Below are 18,372 nucleotides of genomic sequence, written 5' to 3'. Positions count from 1 at the left end.
GATGTGGCTCAAATGGAGTAGAAGATTAAAAACTGAAAATCTGACCATAAAATCCATCACAAGTATTCCACATCAGAAGAAAAGAATCAGCTAAGAAAACCAATGCCATGTCTTGGGGAACTCTGGGTGAGTTCCATTAAACATGGGAACTGTATGAGATAGAAGAAAGGACTGAACCTAAAAAGGGGTACAGATCTGAGAGCGAATCAGGATGCAAAGGACTAAATTAACTGGGATTTGTGTAACAGGCAGGGCAACAAACTAAAAAGAAGGAGAGACAGTCCCTCTGGTGGGACAGAGAGCAGTATATTTACCTGTGACAGAAAGGGACACATCTACATATTCTTATTTTTCTAACCTTTTACAGATATTTTTGTCCCCAGTTGGAAACCCTACAACAAGCATGGCTTCTCATTATGAGAAAGAAACAAAAATCCAATGTAGAAGGAGAAATAGTTGTTGTTTTTTTTTAATTTTTAATTTACATTTTTTCTTCAACTTTTATTTTAAATTCAGGAGTACATGTGCAGGATATGCAAGTTTGTTACATAGGTCAACGTGTGTCATGTTGGTTTGCTACACAGGTCATCCCATCACATAGGTGTTAAGCCCAGCATCCGTTAGCTATTGTTCCTGATGCTCTCCCTCCCCATGTGAAAGGCCCCAGTGTGTGTTGTTCCCTGCAATGTGAAACATCATTGAGCTCCCACTTATAAGTGAGAACATGTGTTTGGTTTTCTATTCCTGCATTAGTTTGCTGAGGATAACAGCTTCTGCCTCCATCCATGTCCCTGCAAAGGACATGATCTCATTCCTTTGTATGGCTGCATAGTATTCCATGGTGTATATGTACCAAACTTTCTTCATCTAGTCTATCATTGATGAGCATTTGGGTTGATTACATGTCTTTGCTATTGTGAATAGTGCTGCAATGAACATATGTGTGCATGTATCTTTATAACAGAATGATTTCTATTATTTTGGGTATATACCAGTAATAAGATTGCTGGGTCAAATGGTATTTCTGCCTCTAGATCTTTGAGGAATCACTGCACTGCCTTCCACAATGGTGGAACTAATTTACACTCCCACCAAGGGTGTAAAGCATGCCTTTTTCCCTACAACCTGACCAGCGTCTGTTGTTTTTTGACTTTTTAACAATTGCCATTCTGACTGGTGTGAGATGGTATCTCATTGTGATGTTGATTTGCATAGAGAAATACTTTTTTTTTCAGCCATAGTAAATAAGCTTATGTCTCCAGATCCAGACAGAATTAATTCAAGGGTGTGGATAAAAATTAATAAAGGTTTCCATGTTGAAACCATCAGTCATTTTTGATGGGCTTTAGCATTTAGAAGAGAAGCCCCATAACTGAAAGTAGAAAAAAAAATATTTATTTTTAAAGGGACAGAAAAATAGATTGTGGGGAAGAAAAATGCATCAGTTTACTAACAATCTATTGCCAAATTTTAAAACATATAAACAGATGTTTATATGCACTCGAAAAAGAAAACTACATTCATTTCGGTATAGTGTTAAGTTTATTCAGGATAATATGTGCCAAACTATCTCATTTCTATTAAGTGGTATTGATAAGTATTATGGTTTTATTAACCATATACAAGTCTAATTTGCAAACAGAATTTGAGGGCAATAGCCACACAAATGGAAAATGTATTTTATTTTTTACTTTTCAATTTAAAACAATTCATCAATTGAACAAGGCACAATTATACAGTTCCCTGTGAAAAATTTAACATTATCAGTGAGTCTAGAGACTCCTGTGATTACCTCAACCAATTCTGTTCTCCTCAGTCCCTTCCTAAAAATGATCACCACTGGAGATTTTTGTGTATTCTTCCATACGTTCTCCTATTTATTTATACACAAACACACACACACACACACACACACACTCACTCATGTGGATAAAATAAATAGTAATATTTTGGGTAAATTTTTGTTATTTCTCCGATTTATTTACTCCTATGGAAAAAATAAATATTAATATTTTAATTCTATTTTTATACAAAGATGTCATATTTTCTTAAAACTATTCTGAATCTTTTATTAAAAATACTAACACATATTTCTCAAAACATAAAGAAAGATGTAAGTTATTTTACTGAGTTCTGCAGGACATTTCATTGTATAAAATATCATTATTTAATCAGAATACTTTAAAACCTGTTTCCTTCTTTTCTTTTGTGTGTGACAAAGATTTGTATTTCGTTTTGTATTGTTTTTTTGAGATGGAGTCTCCCTCTGTCGCCCAGGCTGGAGTGCAGTGGCATGATCTTGGCTCACTGCAACCTCCACCTCCTGGGTTCACGTGATCTTTCTGCCTCAGCCTACTGAGTAGCTGTGATTACAAGTGCCTGCCAGCACGCCTGGCTAATTTTGTGTATTTTTAATAGAGATGAGGTTTTACCATGTTGGCCAGTCTGAACTTGAACTTCTGACTTCAAGTGATCTGCCTGCCTCAGCCTTCCAAAGAGTTGGGATTACCGGTGTCATTTTCTTTCGATAAACTAGCCCCAAATAGTCCAGTGCTTCCATTTGTATGGTGTGTTCCATGTTTCCTTTTCAGAGCTACTGATTTGCTTTATACAGCATGCTGGCAAGTCCTACTCTCGGGACTTTTCTCTACAAAAATAGTCCATCATCCTCAGTCCTGAATATAATCGTGTTTCTTCTTCTTTCCTCATCTGATATGATAATTACGAGATGCTTACAGGCCAAATTTAGGAACATAAATCTCCTATATCCCATGAAGTCTAGAATGGCTAGAAGCTTCCCAAGTTCAACTTTAAAAACATGTATTTGGTGTTTCCACATGCCAACAAATAGTAGAAATATAAAACTATTCTATAAGAGACTGTCTTTCATTCATTTGTACTTGCATTTTTTCAATCAACTGACAGTGTTGAGTGCTTACTTTATTTCAGACACCATTCTAGTCAACAGATACGCGGACATGCAGAGACAAGTGCGCTCTCCAGGTACCCATCTGTCAGGCTGAGGTTGTTCTACAGTCTGCAAGCAAACAGTGAATGAGGTCATTTGAGATAATAATAATGCTTTGAAGAAAATTAAATAGGTAAAAGTATGACAGTCACTGGGAGTAAAGGAAGTAAGTGTTCAAATAATAGTAATAATAGCAATTTATTACTATAATAGTGTTTAACATGCAAAGATACTGTTTGAAGAGAATTACATTTATTAATCATCTAATTCTCACAAAAGCTCAGTGAAGTAGGTAGAATTTTTACTCTTCTTTTATAGAGGGGTAAACAGAAGCCCAGAGACATTAAGTAGCTTGGCAGTGTCTCACAGCTTATAAGATACTAAGATAAGATAGTAGGAACAGCCTCTAGCGAAGGTGACATTTGAGCTGAAGCTAAGATGACAAGAAGCCATCCATGGAAGACAGAGGGAATATCAAATACAGATTTCTTACCCTGAAGGTGTCTGACCTATCTGTGGAATGGAAAGACCAGAATAGAGAGGTTGGAATTTCTTCATCAAAATGTATTTCTCTGAAGCAACTTTAGGACATCATATTTCTTGCATGAAGGACTGCCAGAAAACATGAGGTCCCCAAATTAAAAAAAGTTGAAAGTCATTATTTCTGGTCTTCCTCATGGTGGCCTGGGACTTTATGAGACCACAGGTAATGGGGAGAAGGTTAGGGCCTGGGTGCAGTTGTGCTTTCTAAGATGTTGATACTGAACTAAAGTATTGGGGAAATAATGGGCATTAAGAATTCAGTAGAGCATTATATTCTCAAAGAAGAAGAGGTAGAGAAGTTAGGGAGACTTTAAGTGGTTCATCACTGTATCTTGAAAGTGTATGTTTAATAGCTCAATAACTACAAGTAAATTAGTCATTCATATTATGCCTCTGGGTTCTATCTTTGTACTTACCATAGTCAACTTTGAACCGTTCCTTCAATAAAGACAGAAATGTTTTGAGATCTTTGCAGTGTTGTTCTGGCAGGAAACCTTTGGCTAGTGGTGCCTATACCCATTTTGCTTGGGCCTGCTGGGCTCATTTCACCCACTCAGCCTGGCAGGACGAGCTCAGCTCATGCTACCAGGCCAGGTCCCATGCCTGCCAAGGGCGAGTCAGGCATGGAACAGGGAGGGGTATGTGAGTGAGCACAGGGTTTGGCCACTGCACACAGTTAAACATGCTGGCTGCTGCAGCAGGGCTGGCAGTTCCAGGTGCTAACATGGACACCAGCTCTCTGTGAGGCTGCAGCTGGACCAGGCACACCACAAGCAGCTCCACAGCTGCACCAGAAGCTGCAGACACTGGGAGCCACAGGGCTTCAAAGAGGGAGTCACAGCCTTGGCTCAGGGAGTTCTCAGGTCTGGGATCCCCAAAGGGACATAGCTCTTCTCTCCTATTTGACTGCAACATGATGAGCAAGGGGCATGTTTCGGCCCTGTTTGTGTTGCAGTTTTTAGCCTCATTCAGCAGGTCCCGAGTTCTTGTCCTGTGCCCAGAAAGAATGAGGTACTCAGACAAATGGAGGGCGAGCAAGATGAAGAAAAGCTTTACTAAGCTACAGTAGCTCAGAGGGGGACCCTGGAGTGGGAAGCTCCTCTTTGTAGATGGTTGTCCCTATGTCAGCTCAGCTTTGACTGAGCCTGGGGCTTTTATAGGCCCCAGAAGAGAGGAAGTGTACACTGATTGGTCCATGGGCAGCCACAGGCAAGCCCAGAAAAGGCACCACAAGTTCCCAGCCAAGTCCACAGGACTGGTAGCCCGGACCCCAGCCTTCAGGCACCCGCTGGCCTGAAGGTGGGGCCTCACTGGAGGGCTTGGTCCAACAGTGCTCCAAAATCTGAGCAGGTGTCGACAGCAGGGAGAAGCCAGGCAGTGGGAGCAGGCACTTACAAGCCTGCAAGGGCAGTGGGGGGCTTCCTGAGCCCCCAAGAATGCAGAGATTCCTGGGTCCACAGCAGTGATTTGGGCAGCTGTAGTGGCACCCAAGGAGCTCCCTCCCCAATTTGTAAGAAGCATGGCTCCTGCTTTTCCCCAGCTCCTGCAGGCTCCATGGAGCCTGTAGTCCCAGCCCCACCTCCCTGCTGCAGCTGGTGTCATGGCAGCAGCAGCTCAAGACAGCCCATCACTGCCATCAGAAATATGCTATTAAATTTGTAGATGGCATAAAGCTATGATTATGTACAAATAGAGAATGACAGAATCAGAGTGAATATGAATTCAATAGACTACAATTAAAGGTTGTATTTATAAGATACAATCTAACAGTGGAAATTATGAACTTGTCTATTAAGTACATACACACATATATACACGTGATTGTGTCTGCATGTATGTGTGTACATAGTTACAAATGCATGTGCAGACAAGGATGGATTTCCTGACTTAATAGATATTCTTTCCAGATGGGTGCAGAGTGTGATGCGTGAGAGAGAAGAAAACAAAATGTTGAGAGAGGAGAGGAGGAGGAGAGAGAAAGAAGGAGAGAGAGAGAGAGAGAGAGAGAAAGCCACTAGGACATGGGGAGAAAAATAAACAAGTAAAGGTTGCCGAGAGTGTCTGAGAGATAGTGGGAACAAATGAGACTCTAAATGATAGCCCCACATTTCAGAGAGAATCGTAAACCTATCCACAACAATTGCAATTAAATGAGGTGTATCCTGGGCAGCTGTCTTCATGCATTAGATGGCCAATTGGAAAAGTGAAAAAGTAGATCTCCTTCCTCTTTAAAGCATCTGCACCAACTCCTGAAAGGTTGGTGTCTCAAGAATCTCAAATTAATTTAGCAGAAGTATTTATAAAGTATGCTTGTCATGTCATTTGTGGCCCAGGATGGATGAAGTCTGATCTGTTTTTATGCATTATAATTACTAAATAGTTTTGTGCGTTGCATGTTCCCCTTAATTATAAAGCCCTCCAAACAAGCAGGCAAATAGATTCAATGTCTCTGTGCCTCTTCTTTGTTTCTTAGGTTTAGTCCCTTGAGGACTCGCTGTTCCAGGTCCTTCCTTACCATCAATGCTCATCAAACTGTGTTCACCACTGATGCATAGAAAAAAAATAAAAGGAACAGCTCTATTTAGAGACTGGGAGATTATGAAAATCTATGCAAATTCACAGAAGAGTGGGAGGAGAAGGGGAAGAAAAGATAATTCCCAAAGAGGTCAGTTCATTTTTCTTTGTCTTCCTGCTGCATACGTATTGCAGAAAGCTGTTGGTTTAAAAGCCATGGCTAGTCAGCTTGTTCACTGCCTCCCTTTTTCATCTGTTTAAGATAACCATGAAAGAGCAAGAGAAATACGTGAAAATGTTGTTCTTTCTGACATTTTTCTCAAATTACATATAAGATTTTTTACATTTGTATCACATCGTTTTATATAGAGCATTATCAGGGGAACTTGTTAAGAAACATAAATTCCTGGGTCCCTTTTTAGATGTACAAAAGCAGAGTCTCAGGAGAGTGTGAGCTGGGAATGTATATTTTCAAAATTTAATAGAAAATTCTGATGTACATACATATCTGAGAATTACTAAGATATAAACACCCTTTGTTTAGACAATGTTTCAAGATTCTGTTAATGGTATTGGGATGATCAGAAGTAGCAATATGGAGTGGAGATGATGGACTTCTATTTTTTGTTGGTTATAGTTTCCAAGAGCCCTGGAAAAAATTGTCAGCTTTCAGCACCCTTGGTAAATAAATTTATTGCAATCTGATGAAGGGTGAAGGGGGGAAGGCAGAAGTTGTTTTAACCTTAATAGGGTACCTTAGTACCCAGATGCTTTGCTTGACTGCCAACCTGTAATCTATAATTGTCCTAAAACCTTTCTCTGAAGGCACCCAAATGATGACCTGAGAATGGCTTTCAACACCTCTAGTCACGCTATTCAGAAGAGAAAAGCAACTTTTTTTTCTGGAGAGGGAATTGAGTACCATTCAACGGTGCTGAAAATAGGAAAGAATTATGACACAGGTAGGAAAGCATGACAGATGGTTTGGGGAAGGCCAGTTGGCATTTTTATTTACCCTTTCCCATAACGGAACAACAAGAGGGCACTCATTCAATTGGGGAAATCAGAAAGCCTCAGGTTTAAAACAAATGAAAGGAAACTTCACAGCCTATAATGAACTCAAGACACTGGCTGCAGATTGCCAAGGAAGATTACTGAAACAATTAAACATTTGTGTGTGAATAAGGATAGCATTTTACAACTCAAATAGGTGGAAAAATAAATTCTGTACTCCTGGCTAACATTGGCTTCTTTTTCTTTAAGAAGTATCTATTTTTCTACTTAAAAAAGAAAGCCGATCTTCAGCTGGATACAAAAAGTGCTATTTCTCACTCTAGAAGATGATGAAATGTCTTTGCCCAGAATTATTAAATCTGTGAGAACGGGGTTGTGTTGGGAGTCTCCAAGACTAGACCACCCTCATGTTTGGAGATTGGCTAGAAAGGACTCCTGGGACTTAGCGTATAGGTATACTTACAGCCAAGATTTATTATAGCAGGATAATAGTAAGAATATACAGCTACATCAAAAGGGGAAAAGACACAGCTGGAGTCTTGTGGAATCCATGTATAGACTTCCTCATGTTTTATCCCTCCCATGAAAGGTCACACAGAGCACACTCTCCCCACCACCAGCAATGAAAATGTAGCAACATGTTTGTGATGTTTCTACCCAGGAAAGTCTATTAGAGAATCAGCATCCAAGGTTTTTATTGGAGGCTGGTCCCAAAAGCACCGTCTGCCCAACATGTACCAAAATTCCAGATGCCCAGAAATAAAGCAGGTGTTCAGTATAAACCATATTGTTTGCACAAACAGCCTAGCACAGTGATTCACCCTTCTTAGTTAGATCTTGACTGGGAATACTCCAAGAGCCAAGTTATCAGATGCCAGCCAAGGCCCAACCTTGCAAACGAGTCTTTTTAGGGGTAGCAGTCTCAGACCTTCTGTGTTAACTCTTTTCTGCACAGGGGAAGATGTGTTGTGATGTTAGGATTAAAAGAACTTTCATATCTGAAAGAAATCAGTGTTATTTAGTACAGGTTTCACACTACAGCAAAATGAATCACTGACCAATCCAAGAGAGCAAATTATTTCATTGTTTTAAACTATGGATACACACATGGTAATCTATTTCTGCAAAACTTAGTTTTTTAAATTTTGCCCTCTATCTGTTGGCTTATTCAATTTCTGCCCTCCCACCCTCATGAAGCATTTGTAGTCTGACATTAATTACACTAAAAAATTGGAGCAATCTGTAAACTCCAGAAACCCAAGTTTAACATTTGTCCACTCAATTGTTTCTTCCTTATGTTAAAACTAATACGCTTTCTCAGAAAGGTGACCTTTAAAATTGCTTGACATACTACCATAAGCACCAGCATACAAACGCTTCATGAATTTTCTCTCTCTAAATGTATCCCAAGTCTCTAGGTCTTGGTATTGAAGTACTGCCTTGGCTGTACTTCAAGATCGGAGAATGAACGCGGGAAAATTGGAGATGAAGGTAATAATGCATTTACTTCTAAATATAATTTAAGTGGTAGTTTTGCACACTGAGGAATAAAGGTTCACTAAATCCTTTTTAAAAAATAATCACCTCTCAATATAAACCACTACCTCTAGATATAAATATATTTATCTGAGTGAAATCAAGAGCACAACTTGTAGTACCTTAGCATCTTGGATCGTGTCTTAAACATAGTTATAATTCATTGGAAAATGGTTTTTTTGAAATAAATGCATAATTTTTTAAAAATTTACACTTCCTATTCTAATTCAGGATCTGGAAGCTTCAAGCCTGGGCTAATCCAAAAGCCAACTTTATAATCTTCCTACTTCTAAGATCTACCCATCCAATATTTTCCAAATGAATGTAATCATTGCCAAGTGGATCTTCCCAAACAGTCTGCTAATGTTATTCATTGTTCCAAAATCTTTCTGATAGCTTTCTTTCAGCTCGAGAATAAATCTCTAAATTCTAACCACTACCACTGCCCCCTAATTTGGCTAAATTTAACTTTCTAATTTAAGAACAAATCAACTGTATCATCTATGACGGCAATGTTGAAATTGTAGATAGCTTGTTCTTTCTTGCCACCAGGGGTAAAATCTTACCCTTTCTAGAATAATAAGACTGCTAAGGTCTTCCATACTGGATGTTAGTGGTTTCCCATTACATTTTTTATTGTCTTGATGAGGGGAGGTGTTCTTAGGGCCCTCTTAGGCAATTTAGTCATGTTGGTTTCTTTGCTGTCAGGTAATTCATTCTAAGAGGCTGTTCCAGTGTCCACCACCCCAAAACACATTAAAATAGGCTGCAGGTGTGTCTGCTGGGACATTAAATCCTGAGTCATAGAAGAATGTCCACTCCTACACTTGTCTCTGGATCAACCAAGTCTTCCAGTTATTTTGGTGATTAAGCTATTTTCCTTCCAAACAGGGATTATATTTTCCTATTCAGGTTATGTTGAAACCTGTCCTTCATTAGTGGTCTGAAGGCCATGAGTAGAAACAGAGTAAAACAAGCATTCTCTTGAAAGTAATCTGCTTCAGGTGTGGTCTTTTGCAAACCCTCCAGGTGAAGTTAATTTTCTTTCTTTCCTTCCTTCCTTCCTTCCTTCTTTCTTTTCTTTCTTTCTTTCTTTCTTTTTCTTTCTGGCAAAGAGATGAGTTCTACTTCTGCTAGTCCCCTGTGTCAGGGCAAGATGGAAATTTAAGATTCTCAGACTTGTCACTCAAATGTCCTCAGTTCAGATTACAGGTACTATGTCCTCCTATAACAGCCCTGACTGTAAACTAACAGACCAGTTCTTATTAAGTTATATGTTCAGTCTCCTTTGCAGCTCTGCCACCTCTACAACTAAATCCTGGCTATGAATTTCAGCCCAGTCTGCTCTCTTGCTGTGGGAGATAAAGATCTCTTCAAACACTGCTATGGATGTCTTCTGATTTTCATAGCTTGTCATTTTCTTTAAGATTTCCAAATCAACTGTGTTTACATTCCTGAAGGTCTTTACATTCCTGCATTACTATATAAACTACTACTTCACCTTAAACTGCTCCATAGTCTCAATCCATCACAAGTGAATGTTATAGGAATTTTGTTGCTACAGAATGCCAGGAATTATTATTCTCAATTACCAACATCACTGGGGTCTTTGTTGTGATTTGAACAAAGAATAATTTTTTTATTTTCAGCATTCCACAATTAAAAAGAATCTAACTTGCAAGGTTCTGAAAGAATACAAGAGTTACTTTGCATAATCTTGAATCATTGAATATCTTATGCAAATATCAGTATGCTCTCTCTCTCTCTCTCTCTCTCTCTCTCTCTCTCTCTCTTTCACAGTAGATGCTACATAAAATTTTTGTATTAAATTAGCATGGTCTTTCTTAAGTTTTCTTGTTTGCTTCTCACTTTGAATGTTCTGGGGAAAAGCAAACTAAATGAGCTCAATGAAAAATAATTTGCAAAATAAACATGAATAAAATATGCATGAATCTTCATTTTGGAAAATACAAATACAATCCCTCCCATTATCAGTTTTAAAGTCAATCTGTTTTCCATAGATGTCTATGTCACAGAGAGATGAGATTTTCTGAAACATATCTGAGGCAGATAAATTTATGGAGAAACATTTCTCCTCATTCTTGATTATTCTGCCCAGGTCCATAAAATTGGGAACTCCATGTGGGAAGTATGAAAATCTTGTTTCTGCCCTTCTTGATGACTCATTTCTGCTCAACAGAGGAGGAATGACTTGAGTGGTGGATAATACAGGGAGAAGAGTTCTGAGCATTGGCAGCACATTCTCTCCACCTGTCTCTTCTGGATCTTCCTGCTTGTTAACTGGAAATGGAGTCTTTTGCATGGAGCTAGCGGTCACTTTTGAGGTGACAGAAATGGTGCTGAGGGTGAAAGCTGAGCGGGTTGGGAAGTTGAAATAAAGTTCTTCACCTTCTGAGCCTGTGGCTGAATGGGTGAATATGATCATTTCTGTAAAACTAACGAATCAACTTTCAACCTGCTTGGTTCCAATACTTAGACTAGAGTATGTCAAAGCAAATTGAGATTCTCAGTCTGAGTCACTGCATTTTTACTTATAAACTATATTTATAGAGGAAGAAATTGCCTTTAGCTATGTAACCATTTTGTAAAGACTAAGCACAGTCTTTTTAACATATATTTGAATTAATTAGAGCTTGATAATAGGGTTATGAAAATTTAATTACTCCCAAAGTTTTGGTCAGTAAAGTGAACTTCTTATGAAAAGCATAGATTAATATAAATGAATGGTTTTCTTCATAATACCTTGGGACTTTTTATAACAAATTTTAATCTTAAGTTTATAAAGCAGTGGTTCTTGTCTATTTAAAGAAATTAAGACCTTTGTGTTTATTAGTTAAAAATCAGAGAGAAATGAAACTTAGTTTACAAGATACAAAACAAATATAAATTTATCTGAAATTCTATGAAAACAGTATGGAAATATACACCTGATCTTTTTCTTTACTGATCTAACAAGATGAAATAACAGCCCAGGATTGCTTCTCTAAGAACTGTGTCAACATTCTCCCATTTTTTAATGGCTTCATTAACAATTTCTTAGCCAACAATTGAGTCTCTAATCTCAGTTGCTTTTCTATCCAGAGCAGAATTTTAAATATGAACTTCACCAGTTTCTTTTTCACAGGGGGCAGCCTGATTGTACCTGCAGTTTTAAGCTGCATTTTCTATCTAGATTTTCAAGCAATATAGATTATTTCTTTGTTAAAAAAAAGATTATTTCCTAAAAGATCCAAAATCTCTTAGGAAATAGGGGAATAATGGGCAACCCAGAGAAATCTCTGTTACTCTATCTATAATAATGAGCAAGGCCTCTTCTGTTAGAAAAATTCTCTGATCAAAAGTAATTCTGTAGGACTTTGAGAGTGTTTCAGTGTTTCACGACATTTTTAAAGATGTGAATCTATCGCTGCCATTTTCTTTTCTTTGTTCTTCCCCATGATCTGATTTGCATAGAGGACAAGATCTGGATTTATGACGTTGTGTTCTAGTGATTTTTGTTTGTGATTTCCTCTGTCCCCACCCTGGGTATGAGAAAAGCTACCAGAAAAGACCTAAAATGTCACTGGTAGGTGCCACTTCTGATATGATAACTTAGATAGCAAATTCTTTGCAGTTACACGTTTAAGCTTGTAAAATACAAATTAGACTTCTCTTTGCCATTTTTGTACCTCTGAAATTGTAAAAGAAAGTTTTTTGTTTATTTTAATTTACAAGCAGGCTGGAATCTCAAAGGCATCAATGCATTTATTTGTGAGTTCAAAGAGATTAAGAGTTGTTTAGACTGGCCATCTCCAAATACATTTTTAAAAATTAAGGCATAATGTGGATATATAGAAAAACATAGATCTTGAGTGTACAGTTTGATAAGTTTTGACAAATGTATGCATCCTTGTTACTACCACCCAAATCAAAATACAGAACATTTTTATTAAGCCAGAAAGTATTGTCATGCCATTTTCCAGTTAACCCTTAGCCCTACACTTTCATAGCAATTGTATTTCTAATACATATCATGACTGGTTTTTTGTTTCTTTTGCCTGTTCTTGAACTTCATTTAGTTAGAGTCTCAGAGCTTGTACTCTTTTGTGTCCCTCTTCTTTTGCTTAACAAACTGGCCTTGTAGATTCATGCATGTTGTTGCAAGAATGACAGTTCATTCATTTTTATTGTGGAATTGTAATTATGTGAGTTTGTTACAGTTTTTTTATCCATTCTTCCACTGATAAGCATGTGGATTGTTTACAGCTTTTGGTGATTTTCAAATAAAGTTTTTGGACATTCTTTAAAAAGTTTTCTTGTAGACATATTTTATTGCTCTTGGGTAAATACCTAGGAGTAAAATGGCTGAGGTTTACAATTTCAGAGGTACAAAAATGGCAAAGAGAAGTCTAATTTGTATTTTATAAAAATATCATTCTAGTTGCTCCCTCCATATTTTTGCCAAGGCTTCGTATTGCTAGTCATTTTAATTTTAGCTATTCTGATAAATATTTACTAGTATCTCACTGTGATTTTAATTTTCATTTTGCTGATGATTAGTGATGTTGATTGGCCATGTGTATATCTGCTTTTATTAAGTGTCTGTTTAAATATTTTTCTCATTTTTAAATGTAGTTATTTGTATTATTATTATTGAGTTACAATAGTCATATATTTTGGATACAGGTGCTTTGTCAGATACGTGCATTGTGAATATTTTCTCCCAGCCTGTGGCTTGCCTTTTTATTTTTTTAATGATGTCTTTGATGTGCATAAGTTGATAAGAAAATAGAAGTTTAAATGTAATTTAAAATCTGGCATACTTTTTTATTGCTGAAAAATTTGAGTAGGATTTTTTATTTCAAAATAGACCAACTTAAAGTGCTCTGAAAATATGTTCAATGAGGTAATCTCTTTCTTAATGATCTTTCTAAGTATCATAAGAGACTCTTTAGTGGCTACCATAGTTAAACTGAGAAAGTTGAAATAAAGATACATGTAGTTTTGGTTTAGTGGGATGCATCTACGAAGTTTTTAGTGACTGTGTTTAATTATTCTGGCATAGGAATGGCTTCTAAGAATATTCCTACCATCCACTGTACCAACTTCTCTGGTGTGGTAGCATGACAGTGCAGGGCCGGAGTGTACAGTAGGAATATGATATGTTCTTTGATGCCAGGCACTAGAAGCACATACCTAGTGGAAAAGAAACAAGATGTGAAATATACAGACCAGAAGCTAGTCTGTAGAATATTCTTCTAATCTTTAGACATGTGAAAGTATAAGTGATAGATTCAGTTTTCATCGCTCAAAAGTTTACGCTTATAAGAAATATGCTCAATAATGTAGACAATATGCAATTAAAAATATAACATTACTTTTTATTGCAGTCACATGAAATATCAACATTTTTCATTTTAAGGCACAAAGCTACATAAACACTGCAAAAGCTAAGTATGTTTGTTTGTGTGTAGCATTTATGCATCCCAACATATGAGACTTTGAGCATATCTGACATAGTTTATCCTGAAGAGAATTCTGTTAGTTCAGGCAAAAAGGCAAACAACATTGCTGCCAACAAAGGGGAAAAGCCTGAAAAAATAAGTGTGCCAGTTACAAAACTTCCACGTGTATTCACCAGTAAGTTAATGTATGTAACATGATCATTATTTGATTATGTAACTATGTGGCTCAGTATTATGTAATGACTATTTTACATGCACTTATTTTTGTGTTCCTTATTTTCATATTTTTAGGAATTTTAAAGAGTAATTAAATGAGTAAATAAGGCTCTTGAACTGTTTGATAAATCAGTTTATGAACAGGAGTGGGTCATGTAAATGCAAAAGACAAAGGCTTAGGTTTATTGCTCATTTAAAATAAATGACTAAAGTAAGTGAAGATATAAAATTCATAATGTATTATGACAAAAAGTGTATCATTGACAAACTGGTTAATGAGTATGATCATTGAAAGATTATTTAATATTAGTCATTCCTAATAACAGTTAAAGTGCCTTGAAATATCATAGGTCACATATGAAAGAAGCATGATTAAGAAGCCTACAGTGAGCATGGCATGACCAATGATAAGTTTTAAAACTGAAAACACCTTTTCCAACTCTTGATAACAATGGAAGCTTTAAACATTTTTGCTGGATTTATTCTGATTTGTCTCAGTAATCACATTTGCATCACATTTGATGGTTGAAATTTTGTATTCTTTCTCCTAAGGAGGGATCCTCAAATTGTTTTCCTTCAGACTCTTCAATGTTTAACATAGGAAATGCCAATACATTATTGTTCTACAGAAATCCTGGGGACATCTGCACACAGAGTGAGGCAGAGTATAGTCATGTGGGCTAAATGCTGGGAAACTTCTTATACAACTGATTGTGAACACACTCAGTCCTGGAGCAAGCACAAGCCCCTACCAAACACTTCCTCCCATAGTTTGCTCCTCGAGTCACCTCAATTTTCAAATTTTCTGTTGTAATTTCAGGCTTTACCTATAAACTCTTTCAATACTCCCACTGCTCTTTCACTTATCAGATATGATGGTTAACACCATAAGATTCATTTAAAAAATATTTAAAAGCCTAAAACTAAGCATAAGTTCAGCAAACACCCAATAGGTTAACAATAAATTGGCTGAAACTAAAATAATTTCATGACATCCAATGCTTTGCATTGGTTACAGTAAAGAGGACACTCTTTGAAACAAAACTCCTACGACTTTTAGATAAATATTTAAAAAATTAAAATTATCATTTTTAAGATAAGGATCTTGTTTATTCCATGTATGTAAAAACAAAGCATCTATACTTTAAATGAACTCAAGAGAACATGAATAACTGCAGTAGTGTCTGTTTTGGATTTTCTGACTCTGTTTACCTCCATTGTTGACTGTATTACATTGTTTTCCCTGTAATAAATACATGTCAGAAGATATCTGGAAGGGTGTGAAGGAAAATATCTTTAAGACATGGGGATTGGTGTAGTCAGATGGAATAGATGAGCCATTCCCCTACACAATAAAATGTAACCAGACAAGTACACATGACCCTGACTTTTTTCTCCTTTCACCACCCAAAATAAAGATTCTCAGATTCTAACAATAGAATATATTAACTCTTCTCTTAGCAGTAACAGACTCTTTTAAAAATATGGTGGACAGTTAAACATTTAGTTGATTCTGTTTGTTTAGGACTTTTTGTAAATAGACTCAGTAAGCCCCTTCTCCTAACTCCTGAAATTAAATTTCTTCTTCAGGCAGTAGGCAGTTGTGGGGAAGGTGAGGAGGAAGGAAGAGGGAGATGTCATTTTCAAGTCTGGGTCATGAGTGGACTCAAATTTCAGAGTAATGAGTGTTAAGGGATACGGGACAGGAAGTATGTTGGCTTTAATTTTGCCAGAAGACTCTTCTTGGAATGTGGTTCCTCAAATTGCCTTGTTGTTCCACCTTATCCAGGTCTCTGAAAGATCACCTGCTCAGAAAGTCCTTCCCTACCCCTCTTAATTAAAGTAGCTCTCCTAGATGAACCCACTGTTCTTTTACTATATTTTACTGATAAATCTTCTCACTCTCTAGAAATCATTTTCATATGTTTCCTGTCTGTTCCCGTCCTGAAATATAGACTGCATTAGGACCAGACATTTTCCTATCACTGTTAAAATACTAACTCCCAGAATAGTGCCCAGAACTTTGTAGATTGGTTGAAAACGTTTTATGTTCTCATAAATTCTTAAAGTCTAATAACTTGTTGTTTCACAGAGATATGCTAAAATGAAGACTCAAGATATGAGTTCAACACTGCATCTCAAAAACATTATTTATAGTAGACATAGGCCAAAGAGTGCTAACTACATGTCAAATCTGCATTTACATGCATAATATTCTATATATCTTTAACATAATTGCATGTTTAATCACTGCCTTAATCTGAAGCCACTGTTCACATTTCATGGACTGGTTAAGTCTTCCCTAAGAGGATACCCTAGTCATTATTGTGTTCATAAATTTAGTGGCATGCCTAGGTTTTCACCCACTTAAGAACTCCTTAGTGGGATAAAAGAAGACATAGGAAATATTGCAACATGTCTTCTATGTCTTTTGACTCTCTATACTCATACTGCTACTAATTTGTAAGGATGGCAGAGTCAGACAACAAAAGGATGAAACGCTCTTTAAGAAGAAAAATGATCAAAAATGAAACAGGATTGAGAATGTGGTCTTATCCTTCTGGGACAAAGAACTCTATATAGCAAACCCCCTATGTGAGACTCACTTGAGCCTATGGGCTCTATCAATTTATTAAAAGTGAATTGATATTTTGCCATAAATCTGATATAAATGCTTCCTTGGGGGGGACAGCGGGGGGGTGGGGAGTTGGGGAGGGATAGCATGGGGAGAAATGCCAGATATAGGTGAAGGGGAGGAAGGCAGCAAATCACACTGCCACCTATGCACCTATGCAACAACCTGGCATGCTTTTCACATGTACCCCAAAACCTAAAATGCAATTAAAAAAAAAAAAAAAGAAACATTAAAAAAAAAAAAAAAAGCTTCCTTTTCCTGTGTAGCCTTAGTTGGATCCTGTGAAATGATTAATGTTAGTAAAGGAAAAACAAAACATGAACAAAGTGGGGAAGAGAGAGAAGTAAAGGAAATAATTGCTGAGAACACACAATGTTTACCTATTAGAATGATTTTTTTCTTTCTACCTAGAGAAAAGAAAGCAAAGGAAATCATAGAAGAAAAGGTCACTGGGGAGCTACCTGAAATGAGGAAAATTAACTGGAATAGGTTCTCAGGGGTTTGTAGGAGTCCCAGCCCTGGTATTAGCCAGCTGTGGGACTTTTAGTAATGTCTTTAGCATCTGCACTTCTATTTCTCCTTTGTAATATTTCTTTGTAACTCTAATTAGTGTACAGAACTAAAATCTACAAGCTATATGTGATTTTTTTTTGAGACAGCCTGTTGCCCAGGCTGGAGTGCATTGACACGATCTCAGCTCACTGCAACTTCTGCCTCCAAGGTTCAAGTGATTCTCCTGCCTCAGCCTCCAGCCTCCAGCCTCCTGAGTAGCTGGGACTACAGGTGCGTGCCACCATGCCCGGCTAATTTTTTGTATGTTTAGTAGAGACAGGGTTTCACTGTGTTAGCCAGGATGGTCTAAATCTCCTGACCTCATGATCCACCTGCTTTGGCCTCCCAAAGTGCTGGGATTATACTGTGCCCAGTTGTGACTGTTGTTTTTTAAAATTACATGTCCCACATCCAACCCCCTCAACCCAGGATTTCCCATTGACTTTATTACAACATCTATTTTAAACATGACTGCTGTTACCATCTCCATTGTTACCACCATAGTCCAAGCCATGGACTTTCCTAGGTTCAAAAGTACTGTTACAAATGGATGTTTTATTTCAAAGCTTGCCCTCTCTATAGTTAATTGTCCACACAATAGCTAGTGAAACATATTCCTTCTTAAAGAATATATGGGACACTTCAATGGATTTAAAGCACCACTTTAATAAAATCCGCATCTTTCCATGTGCCCAGGGCTTTATATGCCTTGGCTTCAACTTGCCTCTGTATCTGTCTCATACCACTTCCCTTGCTGACATGGTCTGCCCACACTGGCCATTTTTCTAACCTCCAAACACACTGAGCTTGTTCCCATCTCAAGTCCTTTGTTCTTTCCGCTACTTAGAACCCTCTTTCCCAGCCCTTCACCTTTTTATCATGGCAGTCTCACCACCAACATCACTTCCTCAGACAGGTATTCCTTGGTG

The sequence above is a fragment of the Aotus nancymaae genome, unplaced genomic scaffold, assembly GCF_030222135.1.
Source record: "Aotus nancymaae isolate 86718 unplaced genomic scaffold, 86718_ANA_hifiasm-v0.15.2.pri h1tg000010l, whole genome shotgun sequence".
Classification (NCBI taxonomy): Eukaryota; Metazoa; Chordata; class Mammalia; order Primates; family Aotidae; genus Aotus; species Aotus nancymaae.
The sequence above is the reverse complement of the archived record's forward strand: the minus strand, read 5'-3'. Positions refer to the sequence as shown.